This window comes from Protopterus annectens, chromosome 3.part1, assembly GCF_019279795.1.
Source record: "Protopterus annectens isolate FY-2018-M chromosome 3.part1, PAN1.0, whole genome shotgun sequence".
NCBI lineage: Eukaryota > Metazoa > Chordata > Ceratodontiformes > Protopteridae > Protopterus > Protopterus annectens.
Window position 1 is genome coordinate 871069835 of NC_056732.1, and position 14025 is coordinate 871083859.

Consider the following 14025-nt stretch of genomic DNA (forward strand, 5'->3'; position numbering starts at 1 on the left):
CATGATGAGTATTCACACAACATCATCAGTGGTGCATGTATAATTGATGGAATACCATTCATCTACATACCCAATGTACAGCAGTTATGGTGAGTGTAGATCATATTGTGGACATGCCAGTGTCATCCATGACATGGCATGCTAAAACACAACTGCATATTTAAACATCACACATACCCAATGTGTGTCATATGACCACGCCACTCAATAGCATCACAAGACATATATGTGTCAGTTGTGCAAATGGTGATTGGTATGCATATTGTTTAGTGGTGCATATGTTTGCACACACACAACATTGAGGTGTATAGCAATGAAAGATATGTGTAGTACTGTGGTTACAATAACTGGATGGGGTATAGTACCATAGGCCATCATCATGAAGCATTATGTGGTCACTCAAGGCTACAAATGTTTCCCAACCTAGCACTAATCATGCTGTACCGGAACTGTACTACCTTGGCTACATTCACCATTTCAAAACCAGTTGTTACATGGGTTTGTAAGGAGGCCAATAAGGAACATTCCCTGACATGAATGTGTAGTGTGTTGCAGTGTTTAAATGCCCCATGATAGGCCTCTACCCCTCAGGTATTTTATGTGTAATGTGTGGATGAGATTTTGAATACTGGAGTGTGTCTTTACAGAAGGTTTGTGAATCCTTTATGTATAGCATGTTAAAATGCACTGTGTATGACATAGTTGTGTATGTTATGTGCATGTTGAGTATAACCTTTACCTATCCAATGGTCACTACAGTGTAGCCACATTTGTTTGAGATGGTCTGGGTATTGCATGTGTTTGAGGCAGCTAATCACATTAGTGAGATGTGCGTGGTCTTACACCAAACATGCACAGCATGCATTATAGGTAGGTGTGTTACTTGTGTACATGGCCTACACCTTAACTATGACATGCACTTTTTATTTACAATAATAAATGTAGAACACACTCACCAGCATCTGTCCGCTGCCTTGATGTCACCCCAGAGGGACCTACATAGAGATTAGACAGTTTGTCAGTGGCCACAACTGTGGCATTGCTACTGTGTGTTTGTAATCTTACAGTAGAACAACAGTTTACATTCACAGGCCTACAGATTATGTTCCAAATGTTCAGTATTGCACAACAACAGGCTCCACATCTTCTAACTACACACTCCACATCTCACATATACATGATCTACCAATACAGATAACAGTAGTCTACAGATATGCCATGTTACCTGCATGCTCCATGTGTGCTTGCTGGGTGGCTCCAACCTCCATCATGGTGTATGTTTGCTGCTGTTGTTGTTGGGTAGGTGCCACAAGGCTCAGAAGCAGCTCCTCCACTCTGGTGAGGGGGGGATGGATATTAACACCACCTCCTGTTGCAAGCTGTTCTCTCCACACATCAGAAGCACGCTGATGGACATGTCTGAGTAGATCACTGCAGTGGTGGTGTACCTGCTCTGATGTCCGGTTATGCAGGCTTAGCTCATTTACCCTCCGGACAACATCTTGCCACATTGCAGTACGCTCCTGCTGGTTCTGGCTGGTTTGTGAGAACATTAGACTGTAGTGCTGAATCATACAGCTAGTAATTATCTCATCTTCAGCACTACTATAGCTGGGATTTCTGTGATGTGTCATGATCCCTGGAAGACATAAAGAAAAAATATGTTTGAGCAAGTCATATGGCACATTTAACATTATACAGTACAGATATCAATGACCTTCCATATATAGCAACCTGTTAGCTAACTGAGAGTGAAGCACTTTAACTACCACTTATCACTGCTCACCCCACAACTGCTTGAAAGTGCCTTGCTCACTCTATCTAATGAACCATGTTCTGCACAACAACAAAATAAAATCACTATATAGGACTTTAGAAGAGTACCTGGCACACTGTATGCAACACAATGCACCACCTAGCCACAACAGATATACATCAAGCTGATGTGTAAAGAAATATGTCATCCATCACAATGAGTGTAAGGTCCAGTAAATGTATTACTATTATACCACACAACTTGTTAATGGCAAACCCTTGGCCAAAATATGTGCACAGTTGGGAATATAGGTCTCATACTGCTGTAGTCCACTTTAAATGTTGCTAGATATGCAGTTATATGTTTTACCACACATATGACAGAGGGCATGTTACAGACATACCCACACACACACATCAGACATAATTACAGGACACAAAGGTATGGCAACCCAGATAAGCTTTATGTTTGTACTATACAATACTGTGTGTCAGTACTTACAAAACCTTAACCTTGAGGAATGTAATCTGTGATGAATACAGGGACCACACTAAACAGTGGATGCAAGCAATGTGGACATACACCATACTTTGCTGTACAGGCCCAGAGCTTCAAGTAGTACTACAGTACACACAGGATTTGGATTCAACATCAGTACCAATAAATAAAAATAGATGTAGTGCTTTAGCCTCTAATGACACACCCCAGTTAAAACCAAGGGGCTTAATCACACTGTTTGCCATAGCACTTTTTCTGCCTAGCAACAGAATACACAGCTTTTGCTGCGATCAAAGCAAGGACCCATAATACTATGACATAAACAGTTTCCCACTAAGCTATCCCACAAATACATATCTTTGACATATTCACAAACACATTGACCATCACAGTCAGTCAACAGTATGGATAATCTATTGCAACAAGTAGATGTAGGTGTGTATGAGTATATATGACTCTCTCTCTCTCTCTATTTTATATATATATATATATATATATATATATATATATATATATATATATATATATATACACACACATCCATTGGTGTACTTATACATATATATGTAGGCACATATACATTTCACCTTTCATAGTGGGAATATCAATTATATAAAGGATGTGAGGTGTACAGTAATGTAATAATATCTCACAGTCTTGTGATAAATGCATTGAAAGTGTTCACAGCCCAGGTAGCTTTAGCAGGCCTCACTGGCTTCAACATTGCAAACTGAACAAACCACCCACAATGTTTAACCACCACATGTCATACACCAGCAATGTATGCTGTCTTGTTTGTCACATACTAAAACCTACATACAAATATGCACATACTAACCATCACCAACATATATATCTCCACCCTTCAAAAACAGTTGCAATATGTCCCCTGCTCTATGCACATATACAGATGTGAATATATATGACACATATATATTTCTCTGTATGTGTGTGGCATACACACACAAGGTCCACACTGTTTTAAGTCTCTGGACCTCACAGCTGAACTGTTGGGCTCTCTACAACACAAACAGGTGTCACATGTGAACACACACTAACATCAGAGGGGGTATATATTGCTACAAATGCTATATAAGCATACTAGACTGCTACAGCAGTTGCCAATGCTAAGCTACACTTTGATATGACTATCATGCATGTGTTGCTCTGTCACACCCATGTTTATATAATGGCAGTACTAATCTCCCCAACAGCCATTGGCCACACTACTGTACAGAACACAGATAACATGGATCAGATCTTTGACATTTAATGTTGAGCTACACATTTCACAGGTATGTCCCACTGCCCACAGGTACCCACTGTATTGTCCATAGCAGTAGCTAAGCAGGACATCTGTGCATAGATAAGTACTGCTGCCACATATGAATGGTTCACATTATGCAGACTACTCTTCAAAAGCATCTACTACATGCCAGTAAATACATATGTGTCACATACCTTTCCTTTGTATGATTTGGTATTATTTCTTTTTTTTTTCCTTTTCTCTATCTCTCTATCTCTCTCAGTCTCTCTCTCTCTCTCTCTCTCTTTGTCAGTCTCTGCAATAGAGTGATTGAGTTTATTGGCTGCAATTGCAGCCTGCTTTTGTAGGTATTTGCACATGGGCATGTGATGGCCTCTGCACCAATTAGTGGCCACCATTTGCTAATTGCATGCAGCCTGTTGTGTATTAATTGCAGTAATCACTGTCATAGCAACCCAGTACTATACATTGCTAACTCAGGTAGGCGTGGCCCTTTCAGCTTTCCAAGATGGAGATCATCCTTGCTTGCTGTGGACATCATTGTTTAAGACAGAAGGTTGGCATAGTTCTTATATAAGAAGCCAGGGGTGTAGCCAGCGATTTACATTTTGTTCTCAGACCTAAATGTTGCTGCTTCCAGTACCCACTTGTCAGTGTAGAAATGTACTCATCCCTCAAAATGCTAACCCAAGATACATGGGAGGATGTACTTTCTTTTCAACTGTTACAATTAACTGCCATACAAAGCTAGTTATTGAGATGTATTCCTTTGGCACAAGAATTGTTTGTGAACTGCTATACTGTGAATATTCATTTACTCGGTTCTAAACAGTTTGTGCTTTTTTAGTGTTGACATTAGCACAAGCTGTTCAAGAAAACTGGGCACATTTTAGTACCGTGAACATGCTTACCTATATCCTTGGTAGACCCTGCACACACAGGTATATTCTACATTTGGGTAGGGCTACAGAAGTACAGAGAGCGTACGCATTATTGTGTGAATTTTATCTTGCTGGACTTTCAGGGTTGCTGTGTATATGTTAGTTTATCAAGGCAAGTAGTCTATCTGTGTATCTCCCAACTGTGGACCTATCCACATGGTAGACAGAGAGTAGCCTGTTATTCTTTGTCTGTGCACCACACAGGTCTTTTCAACACTAGAGCAATGGCATTGTTACAGTTGGTTGCTACCAGTACATGGCTACATCCTTTTGTATTTCAGTGTTGTATTCCTACATAAGGGTATGCTTCTGGACTTCCTTCCAAAGCTATTTGCACAGTGTGTAACAGCACAAAGGCTGATATGCCTCTGTGTTTCTGCCTCTGCCAGACCTCTCAGACACTCAGGTACATATTTGAACAGACTCAGGGAAAAGTAGAGAAAAAGTCAGGGACACCTTTAAAATATTAGTGCCATTAAATTGAGACTTTGAGAGAACCAGAGCATATGGATTAATACACCTTTTCTGAAGTAAAAGAAGTGTCGAACTCTTAATTATTGTCATCACTCATTACATGTAATTCACCACCTTTCTGGCCAAAGTCAGTAGTTTTCGAGGGATTCAGAGGTACAGAGCTAAATTTTGTTTCAAAATCAGGGTCATCCCTGAAAATTAGGGACAGTTGAGAGGTATTGTCTCTGCCCTAAACAGATATGCCAGTGTTTGACCTGCTATGATACTGTGTGGGGGTTGTAAAGTGATGGTGTAACATTATTTCCTGCTAGAATGGCTGCTTCTCTTATCACAGTCATGTAATGAAATCCCAAAACAACTGTTGGTAAAGATCCACAGAACAAGTTGTGTGGTATGGCATTCCTATTTTTTCTTTACATTCACTCATTCTGATGCATGATATATTTATTTCAGCACCAACTTGTATATCTACCATGGATTAGTGGTACTTCATGCAGTGTTGTGTGTACAAGGTCCGGGGTTCGGGACTGACAGAGGTGTTTTATTTTGCTGCTGAGCAGAACAAGGGCCCTCACATACAGAGTGACTAAGGCACTTTTAAGCAGTTGTAAGTGGGTTTGCGTGGGTTTGCACTATGCTTAGCAATGCTTAGCTAAGCGCAAACATGCACACACTCGCGCAAACCCGCTAACTACTGCTTAATAGTGCTTACTCCCGCTAACCCCCGCGCTCATTTCTTTGAAAGAAAAGAAAATGGAGAGATAGGAAATTGCAGAAAAAGGGGCACAAAGAGGGAAAGACAGTAGGGAAAATAGCTCAGGATGTGCAGGATAGGTGTAGGGAAGGTCCATAGCTGCCCATTTCTTTAACAGCAACAGCTGTGCATATGGAATAAATTTGGAAAGAAATATGAAACCTTCAACCCCTGAGAGAGGGGTTAGGACAACAAAGTATGTTGAAATGCCAATTAAATTACATTTTATGTGTCCAGGGGACATGTGTGCAAAATGGGCAGCTATGTATGGGGCGTAATTTTTTTTTTTTGGGAGCAGATTGCCCTTTTTTTTTTCAATTGAGAGTGGAATGTGGGGTAGGGGAAGTAGGTATATTTTGGGAGGTAGGTAGGAGAGGTAAACAGACAAGACAAACAAGATGCATACAGGGGCGGAATATAACACATGTGGTGGGTGAACACCATTGACTGGGAGGGATGTTTGGAAATCGCAAGCTCATGAGCCCACAGATGGCAACAGTGGAATTGAGATCCCCACCCATGGGCAGTCACCACTGCACCGTCACAACCCAGAGGGTGGCTGTGCTGGGGGCTGTGTAGGAGGGGCAGGCTAACCTGGGAGTTGCGCCACTCGTGCCTCAAGCTGGCATAGAGGTTCTGCAACAGAACGCTCGATCTCTCTATGCACCACAGCCCGGACCATTCAAAGGGTGATAGGTGGCCCTCCTCCGCCCACGCTTGCACGGGGGGAGTGAGCCCTGTCCCCTACAGCGCTTCCACCCAAAGGTGGCACAGGGCCAATGGAGGAGGAGGTCCTAGTCTGGGCACCGGACCTGCTGGTGCCAGGTGCTATGGCCAGCTGAGGTAGAACAGTTTGGTCCGCTGGGACAGACCTTCCCATACGAACTATGTTTTGGAGTATTTAATAAAGATATGGGTTAGTAACAGTCAACAGCATTCCCAGTTAGTTATAACAGCATCCAGAAGTATTCCCATTAACCCAAAACACCAGAATTTCAACAGTTGAAAAGCAAGCATAACACATGCATATATAGAACAATAGTGGACATTACAACAGCATGCAGGTTTAATTGATGGCAACAGGCCACCAATATTGTGGTATTTGAACAGTGCACATGCATAGAAATAAATGCAAATATTTATAAACCAATTGGACATATGTTCCAACAAACGTTTTGAGATTAGTTATACCCATTGAAGTGTGAAATTGCATTTTTTATGCACATACAGTAGGGTGGAAAAAGATAGCTCAATTAACAACTTATATATCCTTCTAGCTTATACTACATTCCTATTAACTGCAGTTATATGTCCCTTACATGTATTATTACACTACCCAATGTCCTTCTATTGTGCAATTGGATTTTGCTAGATCATTATATATATGAGCTGTATCTGACATACAAACTGTCCAGGATGCAGATGTTACTGCTACAAATTTTGAGAGTTGCTCCTACACACTACTGCTGAGATGGTACACTGACAGCTCTACTTTCATATAACTATCTAGATATGTTCAGGTGAAATTAAGAGTTACATGTGAACATTTCTGGCAGCACACTGATATTTCTGGGGAACACAATACCAAGCTACTCATGTGCCAGATTAACCTGTACATGCTGGGCATGAACCAACAGTTGAGGGCTGTAAATATTCATAAAAGCTACTGGCAGTCCCTTCATCCACTTTATATGGGCCTATAACTAACACTGCTTAATACAACAGTACTGTTTCTAAAATGCAACAGTACAACAACATATCAAAGAAAATCACACAGACGCACTCCAGGAATTATACCTTTATTAAAGAATGATTACACCTTTATTTATTGGGTTAAAACACTTTTTTGAAGGCTCTCTCATTTATTTTATATAACAGTACATGCAGAATAATTATTAAAGAATTATTATACCTTTAGTTATGGGTTAAAACACTTTTTTGAAGGCTCTCTCATTTATTTTATATAACAGTACATGCAGAATAATTACTAACCTGCCTGGTGATGCAGCCTTTGCAGCCTATCTTCATGGGCTTGCTGATTCATAGCCCGGACACCTACAGCTGTGAAGTAAATGCAGTGATAGTGAGACATACCTATCCATAGTATAGACAAGCAGAGCAATTCTTAACTACTTAATACAATGACTACTTACTCAGTACTGGGGCATTTGCCATCCCACGGGCCTCCTGGATCCACTGGTCCAGTTGATCCTCCTTACGTCGCTTCAGGTCAGAGTAATGGTGCTTGACCTGCTCACCAGTCAGAGGAAACCATTGCACTGGTGAGATCATGAGCTAGACATTTCCAGGCCTCCGTTTTGTAATAAGTGCCCTGGTACTGGCCCCTCAGGAGTCTTTTCTCATGATTGTGGACAAGGAGCCAAACCATTACTTTTGACTCCTCAATGCCCCAACGTTGTGCTCAAAATCGAGTGCCTTCTCCAACACCGGCCATGCTGACTGCAGAAGGGAGCTACAACCAGTTATGGCAAGTATTCCTGCCTGTGGAGCTTAAATATGCCTCATTTCCCGCACTTATTTGTGATTGGCCAATTTTGAAAAAAACTCAGCTGTAGGCACCCCTGCTTAGCTGATGTTAGCAATGTTTAATATTCCTTTGTTAGATATGTGTCTGTTGAAAGTGCATGGTTATGAAATGCTGTCATGGCTTAGTGGTTATGTACTGTGACTACAGTGCACAGTATCCCGAGTTTGAGCCCTGTCACTGTCTTTTTCTTTTCCTACTGGCCAGACCTGAATGGTTAAGGTACAGTAAAGGAGGTGTGGCTGTGTTTAGCCAACTTTGCTCAACTTTGCCCCACTTTGCTCAGCGTTGCTCAACGTTGCCTGACGTTGCTCGACGTTGCCCGACATTGCTTGATGTTGCCCGACATTGCGCTGGTTAGCGTGGTGCGCAGCTACATGCAAACATGTTCTGTTTACATTAGTTTGCGTGATGCGCAGCTCCATACAAAGACATTGCGCTAGTTAACACAGTGCTCAGCTATGAGCAATTAAATATAAATATGCTCAATACTGGTAAAATATGCTTAGCAGTGCTTTACATTGCTTAAAATAATTTACTCATGCATCAGTATGCATAACCATTTCACCTTCCTATAAATATATATATATATATATATATATATATATATATATATATATATATATGTATATAAAATTTGTTCACTACTGCATATAACATTTCAATGCTTTTTACAAATCTTTAAATAATACATGTCAGGAAATATTTTTCTATACAGATTTCCAAAAGAAAATGAAAAGTGTAGTGGTGGGACTCGAACTGGGAATGCCTCCTCTTTGTGCGAAGGTTCCAACGACTACGCTATCGCTATTTTGCTTAATTTGCATATATTTTTCTTATTATCCTCTTCAGTGTCTAAACTGCTAACTGTAGCTAAGCAATGGGTAAACCCACGCAAACACGCACAAATACGGGCAGCTATATCGGAAATGAAAAAAAAAAAAAACATTTCTTTTACTTTTTATATTTGTACGGGGTTTACTAGATGGGGGAGTGTAGTGTTAGAATGTATACATGTGAGCAGACTCGCTCATGTAACTAGACATTTCCCGAGTTTCAAACTTGCAGGGGCGTGGATTTTTTGACTGATCGGCAGTCCGACATGCCCCCTACACTCGTCCACGCTCCGTGTTAGTTTTAGAGTTGAGGCAGCACGCCCTCATTAATGTGCATGGCATGTTGCCGTCTTACTCTTAGACTGGCTCTTCCATGTAAGACTAATTTAGTCTTACATGGAAGATTATTGAATCATGGGGCTGGTCTTCTTTCTATATTCTTTATACTATTTACATCTATTGCTAAATCTCTCAGGTCTTATTTTATAAACTTATCTTACCTTCTTTCTATCATTTGTCTTGTTTATTCTCTTTCATGCTGAATCCTTTAAAATTTCTAATTTTTTCACCCTTTTTCCAACAGTTTTTTCTTCCCTTAAGCACACCAACCAATCTTTTCATCACTTGTTCCTATCATTACTTCATGCTCTTTTTTTCTATCATTTTATCTTTTACTTTTTCTACCATCTCTTTATTACCTATTGTTATCTGTTTTTCTTATTCTTTTTCTGGATTTCTCTGTATTAGATCCCCTTTCTCTATTTTTTGTTCCTCATCGTGGTCTCTACATTTTCCCCTTGATATTATTCTGTTTTTTCCTTACAGTCCATCCATAAGTGAAATATTATTCACATTTAAAGCATTTCAATTCATATCTTTTTGCATCATGCCCCATTTTGCCACAGATATAACATTTTCTTTTGTCACAATTGTTAAATAAATAATCACTTTTAACAAAGAAAAAAAGTTTTTTGTTGTCCCTATTATTTCTCTGTACTTTTGTGTCCTTCTACATTTATAATGCTTGGTATATGTACTAATTTTTCATTCTCCATTTTCAATGCAACCCAGCACTCTCAACATCCAGTCTATAAATCTGTATTATCATAGATTTCTGCAATGCCCACAACATCTTTACTTCCGGTCCTTAAATAGCCCTCTAGTGATCCTTTGTCTATCTCAGTTTGAAACTGTGCATTTTCTTTTTTGTCCCTCTGTTAAATGTTTGCAAAGCACTCAGGTTCCATGGATTACAATTTTTCTTTAGTTCATATTGATTGGAAGATTTCTTCATGCGTTGTCCTGTTTCAAATAAAATATCTCATGAAGTGCCTCAGGTAATATGAATAAGTGCTCCTACTTCTTTTGCTGATATTCCCCGTGGTACTATTATATTATCCCAAATGTTATACCTGTGCATTTCCTTATCTGCTTTGTTACTTATTCTTACAAGTTTCTTCTTTCTTCTTAATTCAATCTTCTTATCTTCCTTTCTTTCTCCCAGCTTTACTGACTCTGCATACAAATTTTTTCTATAACTTTCTCACTTTCTCCACTTCTTCTTCTTATTGAATCCACTCCATAATTTCTTCCTATGACATGACCTTCTCAATCTCCATCAAACTCTGGTTTATCAAGTCCTGAAGACAAACATTTCACAGCCCTCCCAAATGGAGGGTTGTAGTAGTACATCCATGCTGCACCTCTCTCTCCCATTCAAACAGGTGTTCCTGAAAAATAACCTTGGAATATTGTGCAGGTCTGATCTCCCTCACACTCCTCACTGTCTGTGTATTTCTCATGTAACTGCATGCTGACATAAGCTTGCATACCTCCACCTGTACCATAAATTCATTTTGCACAGTCTCGACTATCTTCAAATCTGCACTCTTACACGATAACTCTCCAACATCAACATTCACAGTAATTGGATCCTAAAACACACTTTTGCCTGCCATAGTCCTTCCTCCTTCTCCTACGCCTGGACCGAAAATAGGAACTCTTACATCAAAGAATGTCCTACTCACAATCGAGAAGGAGAAGTTCCCTGATGCTGACAAATACCACCTTCGGTCTCCCCTAAAAAGAAACTGCTAGCCTAGTTTCTTTATTTTAAAGAAGGAAAATGGGATCGTAATAGAGATCAGGATTATGTCATCATTCATGCATGTAGCTATAAAAGCAATATTTGATCTTGATCTTTGCTATGATATATAAGTAAGTTGTAGTGTGAGTGTTTGTGTGTGTGTGTGTGTGTGTGTGTGTGTGTGTGTGTGTGTGTGTGTGTGTGTATGTGTGTGTGTGTCTGTCTGTGTGACTGTGTGTGTGTGTGTGTGTGTGTGTGTGTGCGTGCGTGTGCGTGCGTGTGTGTGCGTGTGTGTGCGTGTGTGTGTGTGTGTGTGTGTGTGTGTGTGTGTGTGTGTGTGTGTGTGTGTGTTTGTGCAGTTATTCATCCAGCAGATACTGGCTTGAGATTGAAGTCCATTAATATCCAATTTCTGGACTTGGCCATTCTGTAGTCCACTAGGCAGTCACTTCTTTGAAAATTCTGAAGAGATGCATATGGTGGAAAGCAATTCTACCTGCCTAGCATGTGCAGAATAAATATTTTTTCTGTCCTTTCTGAGTCATACTAGGACTTCTTTAATCAGGATAATTTCTGTAGGGTTAGGTTATGTTTCTGCTTCTACTCTTCTTTTACAGTGGTCTTCCCTATTATGTACATACTCTGCCATGAATTTAATCCACAGACATGCTCTAGCCGCAGAGACGGCAAATGGAGTCAAGAAGTCTATTTTTGTGGTTAAACCTGCTCCATTTACAAAACTGTAAATTCATAAATGGTGGCACTGAATGTATATGATAGACTTTATTGCTTAATTTTTCACACAAAGATTCATATATTTATTTTATTTTACATTTGTTAACCAGGTAGAGTCTGGCAGAGCGAGTAGCCTGTTTTCATCAGAGACCTGGGGAGAAAATCTCCATAACAATAATACAAACAGATTGCAAAAAAAATTTTAAAAGATTTACAAACAATATGCAAAACATTTGACAGTTTCCAATAATCACAATTTACAAAAAAAGGGGAATGTAAAACAGAAAACATTACATTTCCTAAGCCTTACTACAGACAGTAATATGAAACTTATTAGCTATATAGCTAAAAAACATTGTGGCATTTTCATTTGGTAAAAGTAAGACAAGATGATAGCAGAAAAGAAAATATTTGAATTGAAGGCATGATAAACTAGCCAGGAGTATTACAGGAGCATAGCCATTGTTGAGTAAGGTATTCTTTTAGGAGTTTTTTGAAGCTATGATGATCTGTGTTTAAGATATTCTAGGGTAATAGGTTCCACTGTTTAGCTACTTTGAAGGAGAAGAGAGAGTCACTGAAGTAATTATGGGACTTTGTAACCTTGAGTATAAGTTTATCGGATGATCTAAGGGTCCTGGGGTTTGTATTTAGTTGCACTAGTTTGGAGAGTGCAGGGCAGTTTTTAGGTTTCTGAATAATACAGTGGGCAGTGGTGAGCTGATTGAGCGATAACAGACTGGGGAATTAAAGCCGGTGTAATGTGTGAAGAGCAAGCCAATGATGGGGCCTGTTGGGTATATTAGCAGCAAATGTTGCTATTTTGTTATGGCAGGAATCAAGTAGATGTAAATTAGACTTGTGCAGGTTAGTGAAAAGTTGAGAAGAGTAGAGGGGAGGTTGGATCTGGCTGTGGCTAGTCTGGGATTTTGAGTAAGGTAAGGTCTGAATTCATGATGAAGATTTAGTCATGATAATATGTTATTCTTCTGTATTAAGCTTTAAAATTACTTTATTTAACAGTAACCATAATACATCAATGTGGAGATTTTCTCTCTAGACCTCCACTGAAAACGGGATATTATCCCAGTCTGACTTTTTGGGTAAACAAATCTTAAATAAAATAAAATAAAATAAAATAATGCCAGTTTTTAATGGACTCTTCCCTATCACTGATTTTTGGCTTTATATGGTCCATGATAATGATATCTGTATCTCCAAAATGGGATTGATTTATTTTAATTTTATTTTCAAAGAACTGTTAAAGTTATCTTGTAAAGCAGATGATTTTAGGCTATGAGCTGTTAACGAGGTGTTTCCTACAGTCTTAAGTTTGATTTTCTTATCCTCCATTTGCCTACTTTGTGACATTGAGCAAAGTTTCACAACTAGCGAGTTTCCAGTTTGTATCTGAAGAAATACTTGTGGATCTGCGCTGTACCTCAGCTAGCAAACACAAATAAATTAATTTTGCTGGAAAATTGCGCATATATCAGCCTTAGATAACACTATTTCATTTAAAGGCAAATTTGCACTTGTATATAAAAAATACATTTTAAGATTACATTTAAGTCACATTAAAAATCTTCCTTTTTCATAATAAAGTCCCAACAACACTTATATTTGTGATTTTGACTTTTTTTGTATTTGCTATTCTGAAGAAAAATTATAACTATACTTGTAAATATTTTGCAAATGTTGCAGTTTATTAGTTTCTGATGATCATTCTGATCTTAACCTGACCCAGTGTTTATATGTTTGCAACTCTAAACTAGTTTCAGATTTTCTTGTTCAATTTTCAGTGCAAGGATGCTGGAAACTTAGTCTTACACATATATTGCTAATAGCTCTCTTAAGATAAGAATGAAAATGCATCTTAGATGTGTGGTGCCAGTCTGATCTTGTAAAAAATGGTTTCCTTACCATTTAAAATTACATAAACTGTCTCAAGTAATTAAGTGTTGCATTAACAGTGATATCAAGATATGACAATGATATGAATGCTTCCTACCACTCACCTGAATGCTGCAATCACCTGAAATTATGCTCTCCTGCCTCTCACTATGCCCTTACTGATGATCTCATTTGCTCCATACCATTTTTCTATAATATGACTCTTTGCTAGAGTGATCT